This window comes from Pseudochaenichthys georgianus, chromosome 14, assembly GCF_902827115.2.
Source record: "Pseudochaenichthys georgianus chromosome 14, fPseGeo1.2, whole genome shotgun sequence".
Classification (NCBI taxonomy): Eukaryota; Metazoa; Chordata; class Actinopteri; order Perciformes; family Channichthyidae; genus Pseudochaenichthys; species Pseudochaenichthys georgianus.
Genome location: NC_047516.1, coordinates 21,444,233 through 21,463,036, shown reverse-complemented (window position 1 = coordinate 21,463,036; position 18,804 = coordinate 21,444,233). Strand labels below are relative to the sequence as shown.

At 43.2% G+C, this 18,804-nt stretch overlaps 1 pseudogene; it reads left to right on the top strand.

The window, feature by feature from the left end:
* The first annotated feature begins 2 nt into the window (after window positions 1–2).
* LOC117458585 (nematocyst expressed protein 3-like) lies at window positions 3–17,650 on the top strand (annotated as a pseudogene).
* Window positions 17,651–18,804: the final 1,154 nt, after the last annotated feature.

Here is an 18,804-nt window from a genome sequence, read left to right as displayed (position 1 = left end):
AGACGGCGCTCTGACTCTCAGCTTAGTTAGCATACTCTGCTGTGGAGCGGCTGTCTACATCCCACTGTGAGTACTTCAGCACATTCTACCCTTCTCGTACAACTCCCATTTGTCCTGTATCACGTACGCTCTCCGCTCCCTACACCCCTATCCTTGGGTTTCCTTCTCTGCATTGTCTGGTCATCTGTATTCCTCCAGTGTGATAGTTCTCAGTCTGAGACAAGCTTTCTTTCCCTCCAAGTGCTGCCTATGTGGTAGCCATTGTTTAACTCCCCACTGTGACTTGAGGAGTCCATTGCAACCCCCTTGTTAGAGAAAGCCGGCTCATGTGCTCCTGGGATATGACCCTGTTGTGTTTTCTCTGAACAACCAGAAACTAGCTATGTTAAAATGGAGCCGCTATCTCGTGGGAGTTAAGGGGAGAAAGGAACATGGGCTTTGGGAAGGGATGTGTGGTGGGGAGGAGGGAAGAAAGAGGGGGGCACTGATGACAGAAGCAGTCCCATTCCTTAGCAATCTCCTCCCATTCTGGGCTGCAGTCTCTGTCAGTTTGGGAACAGGGTTTGGGCTCTTCCGTGTTCATGAAGGGAGGGACAAGACAGCTGCCTTTAACACACTTTCCATAGGAATGAAAGAGAAGAAGTTTCCCTAAGGTTAGATCAAGAAACATAGAAGACATTGAGAAGGTTTAGAGTCCATAGGCTACAATGTAATCCAATGTTTCAAGTGCTCTCTGTTTTCTTCTTTTTAGACTATCCAAAAGATGACCTCCACCTGTCACCACAACACAGAGCGGAAACAGGATGTTGTTTGAGTGAGTGTATGTGTGTAAGATTGTACCTCATGTACAAAAGCGTGTTTGTGAGGAAGAACAGGCTCCTTAGTTCATGAAGAAGACTTTCATTAAGAGAGATTTGTAGGACAAAGAAGCGGTGCAAGACTTCTACTGATGTCTATAAAACCAACACTGTCCACTTCAGAAAGCAGCTGGCCAAAGGACAGAGCCCCCGACCTCCTAAAGCTTTGTGGTGCGAAGTTAACACCACCATTCGACGACCGCCAACATGCTGCAGCAGATTTTAAAGGACATGTTCATCGACCCCGACATGCTGAACGCTCTGAATGAGGACCAGAAGAAGACTCTGTTCCTGAAATGCGGCAGGAGCAGGTGCGGCGCGGAAGGAACGGGAGGAGAAAGAAGGGGGGGACGCCGAGTGCAAGCAAAAAAAGCCAAAAAAAGGTAACGACTCATCTCCACCACCACCACCACTTCACCTTTGTGAACTTCCCTTCTTTCTTCCTGTGTGTCCACCTCGACAGGGTGCAGCTCCAAGTGCACCGTGACACTTTTGAACACAACTTTTTTCACAGAGAACTTTTTAAAGAAGGACATATTTTTTTGTCAAGATGTTTGCATTACAGGTTGGGAATGACGTGCTTTGCTGCTGTAGCTCATGTTCCCCAACAGCTGTTTACCTGAAGTCCAAGTGTGTATGTAGTGCAGCGTGACATGAGGACAGAAACCAAAGAGCACTTAGACTTCACCAACATGAAGCTCTATTTATATCTGGAGTCCTAAACAATTACGGCAGATTGATGGTGTTGCTGGGTTAATGTTGACATCGCACTCAACGAGGATGTTAACATTTACACAAGGGAAGTAAAGTAGATGTCAGGGTAAAATGATATTCACTCTGAGTGTGTGTGTGTTTTATAGGAGGTATTTATTAATAGTTTTTAGTATGAGGCAGTGTTTAATGCGTCGGCATGCACATCATTTTGATTTCAAGCTCTCACTTATTATTTTGTTCAGTCACACCACACAAAGTGAGTCGAAGAGCGACAGATGACAAATCATAACCGGAACTTGTGACCGAAACTTGTGTTTAATGGAAACTAGATACAACACATGTGGGTGGGGATTAACAGGCAGTGTGGAAGTTACATGTGTTTAATAGGAAGTGGCTTCGACTCAAAAGCAACAGTCAACAGTATGCATGCAGCGATCAAACAAAACAACCAGAAAGTCAGGAAGCCGTGAGTTGGCCCTGAAACTGGTTTGACGTCTTCCGCTAAATCCTGTCTGTCTGCATTTTCTCCACCGTGTCAGCAAGTACTAGTATGCAAAACGAGTGGGGTAATAACACTGACATATCAAATGTCCTATTTTAATATTCCACGGAAGGATTGTTATTGTCGATGAGGAATCTAACCACAAAAAGTTCCCGGATGTCTTGAAGGCATTGAAGATAATAAGTGATATTTTAAAATGAAATATGTTAATGGTAACCTACACATATGATAGATGTAAATAGTCCCTCTTAAAATATCAACAAATCACCTTTTGTATGCTTTTGGTTATATTCTTTCCACCTTCTTACACTTGTTTTTAGCGTGTAATTAATTTGTATAAAAAGAAAGAAAATGCACGATAAACAATGTTAAAGATGAATGTGGCTAATATCCTTTTATTTACTTTAAATTGTCTATCGATATCACGATAATAACATTGTACAAAATGTATTTGTCATGTAGTGAAAATCCGATTTTGCGACCACCTTATATAAAACAACACGGCTGTTGCTAAAAGTCTTGTTTAAAGGTGACTTGAAGCCAATTACACACACTGACGTTGACTCTGACTAATAGAGTAATGTGATCTTCCTTGTCTTGCCTAGCAACAAAGGTCTTACTATATACTGTGGTGCCGAGTGAGAGAACAGAGGCTTTTCTATCTCTCAATGACCGATGCAGCTGTCTTTAGGCTGGATGGACACTGCAGGCTGAGATCACATGGCCACACAACTCCTCTCCACACAGTCTGCAGAGGAAATGGTGGATCGTTGGTGTTTCTGTGTAAAAGTAGGAAGTGAGTCAGTTCTCAATCCCTCACACAATTAGCAGGGAGCGAAACAGGAAGCATGCAGGAAATGTAAGTGTGTTGGAAAACAAAGAGTGTATCTGGCGGGCCTTGTGGCAGGGCTCGCATGCTAACTTTGTTGTTATGCAGATGATGAAGCCGGCGTCTCTCTAGGCTGGAGTTAACATTGTCAGCCTTTTCTCAATCATGGGACTGTTGCTGTTGTTAGGCTGGCTTTAGGGTTGTTTGTGTTTATGTATTCTGCCTCGTGACTATGTGCTGGGCTGTTTGTGTCCCTGTGTTTATGTTATGCATGCAACTGGGGACATTCACACGAGGCAGACATGGCTCAGTAGAGCTTCTTACTTTGATCAGATAAGTTGTTCTTGAGATGTTGATAAAGGATATCTTAAATAGTTTTTTCACACTGTTTAGGACATTTGACAGTTATGTATTTATAAGAATCTGGTGATATGAAATCCATCATGACACAGGGTAACCATTTTAAATTGCTATATTTGTGCGATACTGTAAGCAAGGGTGAGTAAAAATAACACAGTCCCAGTAACATCCAACATCACAAAGGTTTTCATGTAAACCAGGGTGTCAAACTCAATTTCATTGCGGGCCACATTCGCATTATGGTTGCACTCAAAGGGCCGGTTGTAACTTTAAGACTATATAAAAATACATATAATATTTAACATATATAAAATAATGTATTATATTACATTATTGCTCTGAATGCAGAGCAATAATGTAATATAATTATGAAGGTATTACCCTATCCGATAATAATCCAATTGGATTATTATCGGATAGGGTAATAATATCATAATTAACTACGTCTGAAAGCAGAAGTCTCGGGCAAATAATTGCAAGTGTCTTCAGTGAGAATGTCACAAAATGATTTAAAAGAAAAGCCACATTTTGAAAAAAAAAGTCAAAATCAAAAAAATAAGTGACATTTTCAAAAGTGTCAAATTCTGAGGAAAAAAGTCACATTTGAGATGCATTGTGGGACATGTAGTTCATGGGCAACGTGCCTCTGTAAAGTAGCATGTAACCGTATAATAAAATCATATTTTTTGCAAGCTCTTGTGGGGCCACATAAAATGAAGTCGCGGGCCGGATTTGGCCCCCGGGCCTTGAGTTTGACACCCCTGATGTAAACTATTCAATAATATAAATAATACAGTACAATAAAGGGTTATAAAAATCGATGCAGTATCAGGGAACATAATGATCAACTCAAGTCTGACAATGTTTCTTACACTGCTAATGGCAGCACATTAATCTTCCTAATGTGCGCTACTCAGCTGACAGGAATCATCTCGCCTAACAATGGTGTTGTGGTTGTAGCTGTCGGATGGGGCTGATAAATGTCTACCCAGGTATTCTCTGACTGCTGTGTATTCGTAGTCTTCCTGGTATGCCCTGCCTCAATACGATCCACAGGGCAGGCTGGCAAAACCAGTTCACTATGAACTATGTTCACTATGTTATCCCGTGTTCAACCCCGCAAGCTGTCGCCCTCTGAACCCACGTCAGATCCCTTTCTCTTCAAGTCACTTCTGCATGCTCCCAAACAAGAGTCACAAAGCAGTCACATGGTATGAAAGTGTGTGGCCTATTGTGTTTGAAAGCTTATGTGGATTCAATGTCCTCACATACACAAAAGGAAGTGTAACCCCAAATATCAGCTATGGATATTTTAGAGTTAGGAATTTGGAAAATCTGAATTATTTCATATTAGTGAATTAAAACTAGATTTATACAACAAAGGAGGGCAGTGCTGCTTCCCCCTGTCCCCTCTTCTTGAATCATCTATAGATCCTCTCTTGTGTGTTGCATTCTGCTGCCTTGCCCCACCAGCTGTTGCTCCTGTCCGTCTCTAATCAAAACAGCAGACTCAACTTACCAGAGACTCTGGTGGTGAAGTTGACAGTTTACTTCCGAATGGACAGAGCCAGAAGGGATTATCTGGAATATTTCGTATTTTAAAAAGATGAATTGCTAATTCTCAGGTTTCATATCTGTATGTTGTGTCTCTACTGTGACATGTTTACACGCTTTAATGTTCAAAAGCTCTTTATTGTTCTCATACTGCACACCTCTTTTCACCCTCTGTCTGAAACCAGAGCCCAGTTTGCTCTGATTGGTTAGGGGGCCGGCTCTGTTGTGCTTGGTAAACTGCTTAGAAATGTCTCACCCCTTAGGCTATCACGTACAATGTTTTGGAGCGCTAGCCCATAGAAGCACAAGTGTTACATAGTGATGTCATTATGTTATGGAAGCAAACAAAGGAGTCCAGTGTGTGGGAGAGAAACTTACATTTGCACAAAAATCTGTATAACACACTACAGTAAATGGGAAAACCCCCCAAAATGAATAAGGCTCCTGTTAAAACTGGAAAAGTTCGGAGAAAGTGGCATTCTTAAAAATGTTTATAAGCTGTGCAACTTTTGGCCAATTACTGAAAAGGACACATTACATTATAAACCTTTCTATCATGTATGTCTATTGGATTAGTGTGTTATTTCCTGTAAAAGATATCATGGTTGTGGTCTCCCATTTTGTTTATTTGATCCTGAGTTGTAATTATGTTCTTATCTGGTCAGTGTTTTGATGGCCAACTAACCCACATGTTGTTGCGTTTCCTCCAGCCAACAGTAAGAATGTGAGCTGGCTGCTCGGACGGGGATGGAGACGTGGTTCGGTCCTTGTGATCGGGAGTTGGATGAGCTGAGCTCCAAATTCATCTCCTCAGGATTCGCAGAAAAGAAGTCGCCAAGTCTACAGAACAATGCACAGTAATACACTTTTTTTTTTTAAATACATACCAGACCATGATTTGATAGATTACAGGCAATGAATGATCTGTAACCAACATTTTTGTTTTCAATTTGATATCCGGAAGTTTCTTTGGATACATTATCATGATACTACAGTTTGAAGAAAACACACATTGTGGTTATAAGGAGATACAACTTTGTTCTGATTATGTTTTTGGCAGCCATCAAAGTATCTTGAAGAGCAGAAACCAACAGAACCTGTTAGAACTGAGAGAGAAAACCCCACCCCTAAAACACAACCTGGTATTTCGCTGGATTTAAAGGTGTGTATATGTTTGTCTACGGCAAACAATTATGCTATACTATTTTCCTGGTGATTTTTCTTAATGTGAAATGACTCTTTACTATTTAGTCAAACAAAACAACCTGATCAAGAATACATATTATTTGTCTAAACTGTTCTTAAGACTAGTCCTTTTTGTCTCCCTCAATGGAAGACTTTTTAATTCTCTTCTGTTACCTGACGTACAGTTTGTGAAAACTATCAATTACCCTTTTTGAGAATCACTTTTCAATTATTCCTCCTCATACATTTTTATTTAAGCTTCTCTTGTGTGAAAATAAGCCGTGTGTGTGTGTGTGTGTTGGTGTGTGTGTGTGTGTGTGTGTGTGTGTGTGTGTGTGTGTGTGTGTGTGTGTGTGTGTGTGTGTGTGTGTGTGTGTGTGTGTGTGTGTGTGTGTGTGTGTGTGTGTGTGTGTGTGTGTGTGTGTGTGTGTGTGTGTGTGTGTGTGTGTGTGTGTGTGTGGGTGTGTTGTGTGTGTGTGTGTGTGTGTGATGTGTGTGTGTGTGGCTGTGTGTGTGTGTGTGTGTGTGTGTGTGTGTGTGTGGGTGTGTGTGTGTGTGGCTCCTTTCCCCGCCATGTGCTGTGTTGTCATGGCAACCTTGCACCACACTCAGCCAGAGCGAGCCAGGCGGACGGTCTCATCTGGCCTGACCACGATTCATTCAACCACTCAGTGATTTCCCCCTGCATTTACCCCACCCACCGATATGTTCCAGTTACATATGGCAATCATTCTTCTAACTCTTATTTAACTGTGGAAACTCTGTTCTTCCCTGCTCCCTGAAGCACTGCACTGACTCAAAGTTAAGGAGGATGACGTGTGGCCTCTTAGTATCATCTAACATGGCACTGTCTCGTCCCAACAGGGGAAGTGTGGGGAGTCGAGCCCGCTACTCCCTCTGCCGGTGAGTGGGAGCCCCTCGCCTGCTACAATTTGAGCTCTGTGCTTGCATCATGGCCTGTAACACTTGTGTAATGTCTTTGTGAAACCCACAGGTGTCAGTGAGTGAGCATCCTTCACCTCCAGCAGCAGAAAAGGTATTTGCAAACTAAGTGGAGAGTTTTTAACCTTAATAGTCTAGTGGGTAGAAGGGGGTATCATGCATTGCACCCCCCTGACATATACTTCTAATCAGCTTTTCTAGATTGTGAAAATTGTGTAGAAAACGATTAGCGATGTTAAAAGTTGGCAAATTGTCCCACGTATATTTCCTCCCCCCAAATTAGTGTTTATTTACCCTAAAATCGAGTTTCACTACTCTTTTACACCTTTATTGCAGATAACTGAACAGATAAGGTGTCCAGATCCATGTTTTGAGGGTCAAGGAACGCAATAAAACTATTCTTAAAGTGATCACATGTGTCTGTGGCATGCTATTATGCTAATTAGTGCCGCCATTACAAGAAAATAGAATATAAAGGTTGCTGCAATCCAGTTATAGAATTTGAATAATATACTTATTATAGTATAGTTATAAAGCAAAGAGCAGCTTATGTTCTGGTGTCAAATTCACTCAGAGACACTCTTATTACTTTTTGTATGCATGCTTGGGTAACATTAAGCTGTCTTTGGCTCTTTTCGGCTGGAGGCAAGGCAATTTATTTATATAGCACTTTTCAGCACGTGGCGACTCAAATTGCTTTACAGATTAAAAACAAAAGACATTTAAGAACAAATACAGCATAAATACATATTATAAAGGCATTTAAAAACAGGCATAAAAAGCAAAGATAATGAAAAAAGCAAAGTTAATGCTGTAACAAAGTAAATGTCCCCTCTGTCGGACTAATAAAGGGATTCTGAGTCTGATTGAAACCCAGTCTCACAGATCACAGCAAGGTGTGATTGATTAACAAATCCTCTCCTTTGAGACGTGGCTTTAGTGTCTTTCTTCTACATGGCAGTCCCACCCCTTGTGAGTAACAGGAAATGGTGGTTAGGCCAGCTGTCCCCGCACTCCCAGCCTCTCTTCAGATCAGCTTTCTGCCTCTCTTTCCCCCCCTCGTACTCGCCTGGGCTGCCGCACCCCTCACAGCCCTCTCTCCGGGGAACAGCTGAACTGAAGTCTCCTCCCTCTGGCTCCATCATCGCTCCAGCCTCGGGTTGTCCGAGGAGTATGCTCTCCATCTCTCCCTGGCTTTCTTTCTCTTTTATGTGTTTTTACATGCGGGCAAATGTGTGTGCGAGGTGTGTACAGCCGATTCACAGAGGCAAGGCGGGATTTCTGGACTGCCCTAGAACAGATGGTTGATGAACTTGATCGGGGAATTAAAACGCCAGAGACAGCGAATGCGTCAGTCGCAGATGGACGGGATTGTGGGATAGTCTCTCGAGGTTTGGGCGCGTAAGCTCCCCTCTGTTCTCTGTTTTTCCCCTCCTCTCTGCCATAGAAGGAGATGTCTCTCCCTCACTTCCTATATCTGCACCAGACTAGAAGAGGCCCAAACTCATCCCTGGGCAACTCATGCTGATGTGGCAGTGAGTGTCTGACAGCCTCCCTGTACAAGATGCATTATCCTGTACGTCTTGTTTGTAGGTAGAGTGATTTGTTTCTGGAAGCAGGAAGGGGGGTGTTTCAAGTGCTGCAGATGTATTAGTGGCTGTTGCTGAGAGCCCGCTGCAGCTTTTCTCCAGTTGATTTAGTGAGGGAAGGAGCCAGAGAGAGGAGGTGAGAGTGATTGTTGATTAAGGAGCGTAAGATCAGACGGAAGATTAGCGAGGTTGCTTGATTTCCAAGTCACCTTATCATTTTCTCCCGCAAATACTCTTAATCAGCGGTCATAGTTCTGTGTGTCTCATTCTCCGACCTGTAATTTGGTAAATCATTTATCCAATGATTTAATCAAACGTGACAGTAATTCCACTGTATGTGAATAAGCTGTCAACACTCATCGCGCTCTCCCTGTCCTCTTTTGGTCACTCTTCCCTCTGCAGCCCGAGCTGGAGTCAGCCAGTGCGACTGAGGAGAAGTCAGCTCCGCAGCTCCCCATCTGCTCCAGGCCTCCCACGAGAGCCAGCCCTGTCAACGTGAGACCAGCTTCTGCAAACCCGCTGCGCCAGGCTCTGTCAGCCCGAGACCCTGCCTCGCAAATCTGAAGCTGGCCACCGCCGCAGCGTCCCCTTCCCCCGGCAGCAGCAGCTGTCAAAACAGACTCTGGCTCCACCAAAGGGGGGCTGCGCCCACAGGAACCCTCAGAAACCCAATGAGGCACAGTGTGGGAAAGGTGAGTGAGCAAAGCGTCACGAGGAAGGGAACATGATGGGGCTGATGTCGAATGAAATAAAATCTCCCTCTGTGTTCTTTTTAATTTGGAATTGTTTTCCAGTCAATGCAATCTTTTACTTGTTTACACCAATAGCAACAACCTTAAAGAGGCCCTGTTATGCTTTTGGGGGGGGTTCCCTTTCCTGTAGTGTGTATACGTTTCATTTAAATGGTCTGCAACGTCTTAGAAGTGAGTGTTGCATAGTCACATCACCATGCACTCACTTTTCTATTGGCTGGCGCTCCAACAAGTTGTAAGTGATATGCTGAACAAAAAAAGGGCCTGGACAACCTTTTTAAGAGCGGTTGAACCAATCACAACAGAGCCGGCCAACCAACCAATCAGAGCAGACTGGGCTCGTAGAGACACAAATACAAATATAAACCTGGAAATTATCATGATAGGGCCCCTTTAAAAATGGCTGGTGTCATCATGGACACAGCTAATAGAAACATCTATTACATTGGAATGAGGATAGGATATAGAATCAGAAAGGATTAAGATAGTCTCTTAACTAAGACTGGACACATTGCACATTTACTCAAGTTTGCATCCGACACAAACCACTGGTTTAACAAGAGAACCATTTTTCCCGACTGCTCCTTCTCTGTGAGCAATAATGGCTGCGGAGAGCTGAGCAGTCTGAACAAAGTCCATACTAGATAGGTTTCTCAGTGCTGCAGCACGGAGGAAGGATTTATTTCTCCAAACCCAAAGTGCTCGCCAAATAGTGCCTCAGCCCGCTGGAATCTTTATGTACTGGCAGAGTAAAAAAGAGGCCTGCCCAGAGGGGGCAAAGCTTCTGTGACTGGGATTTGTGACATCGTACTGCATCGCCCCCACACACCTGCTCCTTTGGTCGCTTCTCTATTGTCAGTTAGCATGGACATTGTCAATAAACACTCTTGCTTGGTTGAGGTGCCAAGATCAAGGCAAGGGATACACAATAGTCCTTCAGATCAATAGTACAGGATTAAGGACTCAATGTGGGCTGAAATGAGCAAAAAGAGCCATGTGTTTTTTATAAAGTTATAATATGAATCCGCTATTTCTCCTCTGCTTTTCAGATATTTGGCATAGTTAGTGTTACTATGTGTTAATATGTTAGTGTTACCTTGTATCCCAAAACAATAATTGAATGAACACTGCATTCACTTAATGTCAAATTGTATATCATCAGATAGTTTTACGAAAGTTAAATATGAGAGGCATTACTTTTTGAAGAGGAGTATGTTCGCTTACATTCATCAGAGCGTTAAATAATATCTGTATATTTTAGTAGATTGCACACAAGAGTATATATATTATCATCATTAAAACCGGTTGAAGCAGGTAACTTTGTCCTCGGGGACGGTGGTGGCAGAACGGACCAACTCCAACGCATGACATTAAACTGCTGATCCCATTTCACTCAGTTTTTCACAAACCAGTGGAAACTGACTTTTTTCCCTCTCTCTTTGTGTGTATCATGTGGTCTGTATTTCTTGCGTATCCCTGCCTTTTCCCCATGCAGTTGCTCTTAGTTTAGAGTCAGAATTGTTTTCTTTAAGGCCTCGATATGGTTATTGTTCTTACAGCATGTTGTGCACATTACTTCTAGTTCATTTTTGTGATTCCCCGACTTCCTGTCTGAACACAGCAACCAATTTCATGAATTTGAAACGATTGGCTCTTTGAAACCTGATGTTCTTATATGATTCTGTTTTCTTCAAGGTTGTGTCTTCCTGGTCGAATGTACTTATTGTAAGTCGCTTTGGATAAAAGCGTCAGCTAAATGCAATGTAATGTAATGTAATGAATTGACCAAACACTCATTCACCATACAGTGACCCAGTTATTTAGAAACATGAGGACTGTAAGCGGTGAACTTAGCGCCATCCAGTGGAAAACAGTGATACTGAATAGAAACACTCCAATTGGATGGAGAACATGATATCCATAGGGTCCCTCTGCTGGAAAAGTGCACATCCTACAGCCCACTGCAAACACACGCAACTGTTCTTGGAGGCTATGGGAAAACAGAAGTACAGCTTGTATACAAATTAAGACTCTGTGGGAAAGGTGTCACTCTGGTTAAGAGTCAAAACTAGCATTGCCTCATTGGCTCAAGATCATGCTTTCGAAGAATTGGGAGGGATGAAACCCCTCTTTAATGGCCACACATGCAGAGCACACAGCACACACAGTGAAATGTGTCTTTTAACCCATCCTAACACCAGGAGCAGTGGGCAGCTATTGTGAGGGTGGTGCCTTGCTCAAGGGCACCACGGCAGGGTAGGAGGTGAACTGGGATCTCTCCAAGTAGCAGTCCACACTCCATATTTTAGGTCTGGTCGGGGATTTGAACCGGCGACCCTACAGCTCCCAGTCCAAGCCCCTACTGACTGAGCCACTGCCGGACATTGGCTAGTTTAATAAGGTAGTTTCAAATTAACGCTGTATTAGAAAGGAATTGACATGTTATCATTTTCCCAGAAAGAAATGAGTGAATGTTCCTTCAGATCACTTCCTTCAGAAAAACATACCACAACAGCTAGCATGTTTTCTAACATTGTAATCCTCAAACTTTCTTCCTTTCTTTAGTTTTCATTTTTGAACATTTCTGGCACTTTATTGTAGATTTTGGAGGCCGGGCAAAACTCTACAGAAGCCAGACAGAAGAGCGCTACCAAGCTCCTAATATTATCCCGAAGAGGCATTATTCTGGAAGTATTTATGAAATCATGTTTGCTTATTTTGGCAGAACATACAGTTGAAGAATCACATAGTGAATTTCTGCGCCTACCACACGTGCGGAGAGCTCGGCGCTGATCTGTCGATTGGATCGGGAACATTTTTCAGACAATAGAAATGACTAAAACCTGCAAAGAATGAAGAAAGAAAAATATATAATTCCAATGAATCATGGTTGCACCGGCGTGTTTATGTGTGTGCACCCACATAGGTGGCTGGATATGACACCAGTGGGCAAAACCAGGGCAATGCATAACAGAGAGATGAACGGAGAGGAAAAGAAAGGGAAAGGAACAGCTGGTGTGGTGGGAGTTGAGGTGGGCCGAACACTGCTGGATAAATGTGTCTTGACTGTGGACAGAGAATACTGACGGTGTGTCTGTCCTTGACAATGGCAGGATGCTTGTTTCAAAACGAGGAGGAGGCCGATTAGGATAGGACTCATGCCTCGGCCGTTTTATTTTGAATGTGGTAATGACAAGGATTCCTGCTTCCTGCGAGGAGAGACGGTGTCCCACACAACAGTTGGAAAAGATGAATTTAATAATGAATGTGATGGTTGCCATAGTAGCACAACGTTTGGAAATGTAGTTTTATTAGATTGAATGAACAATTGATAAAATAAAGCACGTACGAGTTACGTTTTGGTTATTGTCATCACCGTCAAATATCAGGAAAGAGTTTTATGATAGTAGATAGAATAGTTTGAATTTGATCTGAAGTAGTCTACTTTGTTATCTGAAAAGTAAGATTCAAGATGTCATAACTTTATTTAGTATTTTGACGACAGGCAGGTCAAGATCTAAATAGTCAAATGTGGTATTACAGAACTGCATCATAGAAACACTTTAAACAATGATATTTTAAGCGCAGTGTGTATTTACTTTATCTCTCCTTCACTATTTGGCTTTTCAGCGTTACATGTCGTGAAGTGTTTACTATGCTGTCAATGTTGACCTAATGAACTGCAAACTCCCTCAGGAGGAAACATAATAGATTTTTTCCCAGCCCACATAACATCTGGGTTAAAATGCGTTTTAACCAATCTACTCATTCAAAAACACCTGGCATTTTTCCATTATAATCTGAAAATGAGAGCCCAATCGACCACTTTAAGCTTTGTCTAAAGTTAGGTGTCATCTGCATGAAAGTGAATCCACGTATTATAGTTCATACTTCAGATAACAGGGGTCAGTCCAAGTGTGTTTGTGTCATATAATATTAGCATATATGCGTGAATATGAAAGTGTATCAATCTCCAGCAGCTGGCGGTATGTGTTCATATGTGTGTGTGCGTGCGTTCATGTTTAGAAACCGTTCGTCTGTCTGTCGGTCGGCTTTCCTCTCCTCTCTCTTCACCTTCAGAGGGAAGGACACACATTCCAGCGCTGCTTCCCGACTCTAGCCCTGGGCGACGCTCAGCCAGAGCTGATAAGTGACAGGGGCCCCAGCCCCCACACAGGAGGGGCCCCCCCCCCCTCGATTCAACACACACACACACACACACACACACACACACACACACACACACACACACACACACACACACACACACACACACACACACACCCTTTCCTCCCTGCCCTTCAGTCCACAGACATGCTGCTCGGGAATTCTGCCCTCTGCCCCACTTCAGCCCCCCACCCCCCTCGTCCGAGCCCCCCCCCCCCCTCCTCTCTTTCTGCCAGAGACGTGGAGGTCTTTAAAGAGATAGATTGGTCTTTAATTTTTGTGCTAGCCTGGTCAGTGACACTGCTTCCCGCCCCCACCTCCTTTGTCTCCCTGTACATTTACGAGCTGGACTGAGATGTGAGGAGTGGCGCTTGAAGGCTCAAACGGGAGATTAATCAATCTTGACGAGTGATTTAATGCAGAGATTCCCTTTCATTTTAATAGGTGTTTTCACAGGTAGATTTAATGACTGTTTCTGCTGACAGGGCTAAGAGTGCAGCTGCTTGGGAGACTTTCAGGCAGAAAGGCGTGGGGTTTGAGCAGTTTTTGGGTGTGATAAGACGGGTTCGTCAGGTTACCTGTGGGAGGGCATGAGGTTTTGCTTCAAAGAAGACAAACAGTATCATTTATATACAAATCTCTGTATATAAATGTGTTATTTACCACAGTCCAATGACGATAACACCAATCCTCCCTCTCCCTCTGCTTCACTTTCTGTCCCTCCATTAAGCATTCCTCTCAGACCTGCACCAAGGCTCGGAGCTAAAAAAACTCTCTGACCACGAGTGTGTATGCGCCTCTGCGTATCTTCACGAGTGTGTGTGTGTGTGTCTGCGTGTGAGCTCGGTGCGTGCCTTAATGTGTGTCAGCCTCAATTGCTGGAGCCTATCCAAGGTTTCCGTGGTGACCACACAACACAACGAGACAATCAGAGGCAAGCCCACGCAGCGCGGCAAGAGGACATTAACACAGGAACTGCGGGTCATGGGGCAGAGGAAGGCATGGCAAGACAGGGGGAGATGAAGAGGAAGGTGGAGGGAGGTGTTAAAGCCACAGGGGGAAGGAGAGAGAGAGAGAGAGAGAGAGAGAGAGAGAGAGAGAGAGAGAGAGAGACTGAGAGTGACGAGAGAAAGGAAAGTAAACAACAATAAACAATAACACAAGCTTAAAGGCAACTTTAGGTCTTCCGTGCACTCATGGCTACAAGACATCAAGAGCTTTAAAGGTTTCCTGGCCCCAGGAGTGCGTGTGTGTGTGTGTGCGTGTGCGTGTGTTGCGTGACTGAATCCAATGAGCAGGAGGACTGTGCAAATGTGTGTGTCTCCCTTTCTGTGTGTGTGAACATGCACAGACCTGAGTGTAACATGAGAATGTGTGTGTTTAAAATTCAACTTTTACAAACTGTGTGAACGCTTGTGCATGTTTTCACTTTGTCTGTGTGTGACTATGAGAGTGTGTGTTCTTGTGTGTAGCCGTGCACGCGGGCGCTCTCACATATCTCTGTCCCCCAGGGATGACGCTAAAAATATGTGGCTCCTCAAGCCTTCTGGTGTCTGAGCAGCGTCTGTCTGCTCTCCATTGCCGTCCCTGTGGCCCTCCCTCCCTCCCTCCTGTTCCCTCCATTCCTCCCTCAATTACACCCTCTTCCAAACACAGTACCTCAGAAAGCGCGCGCGCGCGCACACACACACACACACACACCAACTACACCCAGCTGTGTCCCTGTACACTTCCACTGAGGATGACCTCTGCTCAGCCAGAGTGGGATAAAGGGAGACGAATGAAAAGGAGCAAAAAAGCAGGTAGTAAAGAGCGAGGAGAAAAGTAGGCGCTGGTTTTGCAGAGAGGAAATTATCGGGTGATGTGGGAACACTTCATTCCTGTTTTTGCAACAACAGCATGTGCTGAGGGAAACTCTCATGGTTTATCGGTTTTAAACTCCTTTTCACCTGGATTTCTTATTCTCCCAAAAGGTGTTGTGTTTCCATCCGCAGCAATGCCCTGCTGTAGAGTGCAGTCCCTTTGAGACGGCCCAAAGAATCATCCCTGCACATTGAAGAGAAACACTGAGAGAAAATGCTAATGAAGCAATCGCTTTGTACTAAAAGTGTTATTCTGGAGGAAGAAACGGAAAATGTATTTAAGAAACAAATATTAAAATATATTCATACAATTTTTAGAATTAAAGGTTCTGAAAAATGTGTTTTGGAATGAGTTTTTTGTAATAAGCCAATTTTGAAAAGAAATTAAGGGGCCCTAATCTGCTCATTTACAGGTTCATATTTGTATCGTGTGCCTCTACATTTGATGTTCAAAAAGCTCTTTATTTTTCTCATAAAGCCTGTGCTGCAGCACCTCTTTTCACCCTATGTCTGAAACCAGAGCTCAGTATGCTCTGATTGGTTAGCTGGTCGGCTCTGTGGTGACAGGCTAAGGGGCGGTCTCTAAGCGGTTTACCAATCACGTATAATACAGGCTTCTCAATTCTCTAATTTCCCCTCCTCGAGACTTAGTCCCGCCCACAGGAGATGCGAGCGGAGGACTGAGGAGGGGAACCTGAGGAGAGAGGAGGGGAAGCAGCAGGCGGTTAGAGAAATGAGAACTCCTCTCCTCTGAGCGGTCATTTTAAAGAGACGTCCATTAATGATGACAGGAGGCACAGCCCTCTGTCTGATGGACAGATGTGTTCATGACCACTTATATATTTACTTTTAATTCATTGACAGTGCGGTATAATGAGACAATAACAGGCTACAGATGCGGACATTTATATAAATATATACAATTTCAGAATCAAACAAGTATGAGAGCACTCTCATAATAACACAATCAAGGGGGGGAGTGTGTGAGTGAATTTGGTGATTTTAGCCTTTGCAGACCATTTACATGCACACAAATCTATATAACACACTACAGGAAAGGGAAAACCACAAAAAGCAGAAGCTTGAGTGGAAAAAATGCTTTCCTATTTTAAAAATAAAATAAAAAAATGTAATCACTTCTCTGTGCATGAGTCAGAATGTCGCCCATGGAGTTGTTTTTTTTATTTTTGTTTTATCTCTCTTTTTCAGATCTAGGTGCATCAGAACCGTCTAAGAGGGCTGCCCCGGTGGGGGGCGCGTCGTCGGGGGGGGCTGCAACCTGCGCAGGGCGCGGCCGGGTGGCTCAGCTGATGAAATCATTCAGCACCGAAAGCACTACACCCCCCGCAAAGACCCCCCCTCGCGCCATCAAGCCTACTCTCCCCACCAAGCCAAGCCACTTGCGTCTAACGACCACACCTACTGTCAGGTAATCCTCACACACTGATGCACAGGCGACAGCTGAATCCCACAGATTCAAACAAAGCCACACTGGACAATGTCGGACCCCTAACATGGAGCCTCAGCCAGTGGGATAATGGGATAGAGAACTCCAAATATAAAAAAAGAGAAGAAACTGGCAATGTTTCCATCACTCCCAAAGCACAGCAATGGAAATGCTTGAATGTAATGGTTTTCTTTTCTTTTGGATGCTGCAGTACTGTACACACTCTTTGTGGGAAAGAAATTCCAAAGCAATTATTCGCAATGTATTTTTCCAGGGAAATGACTGTCACATGTATTCACACGTCGATGCTTTCCACTTGGTGTAAAATGTGGGGAAACTAATTTTTTTGTAAAATACACAAATCCTATACAATATTGTTTACTTACCAATGACATTTTCGACCACTTATGAGTCAGTTTGAGCTCATATAGAGACACAGGACAAGGCATGGGCAGACATAATGGGTTGGAATATGGCACAGTAGGGTCCTCCTTCATGTGGCTGTCTCCTCTTTGGGAATACTGCAGGGTTTTTTATTTGTCACAATGCAATGTATGTGTCCCTGTGCCACCTGGCAGGAGCCTGGCTGCGACCTGTTGTGGACCATGACAGCGCCAAATGCCTTGTCTGTCCATCCCAGTGGCTCATGTTGGACAGTCGCTGCCAAATAATCCTGCTCGGTGTTACTCTTTTGCAATTTTTTCAGTTCTATTTTGGAGAGGTTTGGTTGTACTTTTTCCTTTTTACATTTTTTTATAGGGAGAAAGACATTTTGTAATGGAATATTACTACAATGCTCACTTGTACAATGAGATCATTTTTATCTTTGACGTCAAGTTGTATGGTGCAATCAAAGAAACAATAAAATTGTGTAACTTGTACACCTTGAATCTTTTGTTTTGTATTATTTTGTCTCTGTATGTAGCTTCAATCCTCATAATTCTAAACTGAGATAAAAAAATGTTTAACTAATCGAGAAACTTTGATTAGAAAGCAAAACCACAACTATCACAAGGGCCAGTATTTAATCAAATGTTTAGCAGACCCACATGTTTTTTGTTCTGATATTAATATGAACAATCGGTTAATTCTAAATTTCTGAGGCATAAATTACATTTGATATCTTTATTTTCCATTTCAGATTGCTGTAAACTCAGCCAATGTTGCAGTAGGTGTATTTGTTTAAGAAAATCGGGTGTGTGTCCTAGCATTACTATACTTGTGGGGAACTAAATCTGTTTACATAGTCACGTGTGGGGACTCGCCTCCCTTATGGGGACAAATTGGAGGTCATTAATTTTAGGGTGAAGGCTTGGTAAGGTGTGTGTGTGTGTGTGTGTGTGTGTGTGTGTGTGTGTGTGTGTGTGTGTGTGTGTGTGTGTGTGTGTGTGTGTGTGTGTGTGTGTGTGTGTGTGTGTGTGTGTGTGTGTGTGTGTGTGTGTGTGTGTGTGTGTGTGTGTGTGTGTGTGTGTGTGTGTGTGTGTGTGTGTGTGTGTGATGTGACAGTCAATTGTTCAGTCTCTCCAAAACAGCACCATCATGGTTTTATTTCTTTCTTTTGAACAAACTTTCACATTTGTTTTCATTACCAGTCATTGTTTCGGTCACGAATGGGAATAGGAAGAAGCTTAATTAGGATATGTTCTGCATCTGGAACCAGATGTGCCCCCCCCCTTCGCCTTCAGATCAGATCCTAGAAGAGATTCCTCTTTGTTTTTTTCAAGAAGACATTAGAAACATCTGACAACCTGCTGCTCTGATGAATATGACTATTGTTAGTTTGTCAAGATTATGTTTGGCACTGTGTGCGTCTATTTGAAAGTGACAGTCGAGAGAGACGGAGAATGTGTGAACATAAATGTTGGGAATGACTCGCTGGGTTGGAGCTTGATATTCATTCAGAATTTGAGTACAAACAGCAGGTTTTTAGCAACATTTATTTGAGATAAGTTTCATTTTCCTATTCATGCTGGTCGGAAATAACAAAGAAAAGACACGTTTAATAATTGATTGTATCGAGAGTTTAGGAGTAAAACAATTGCAA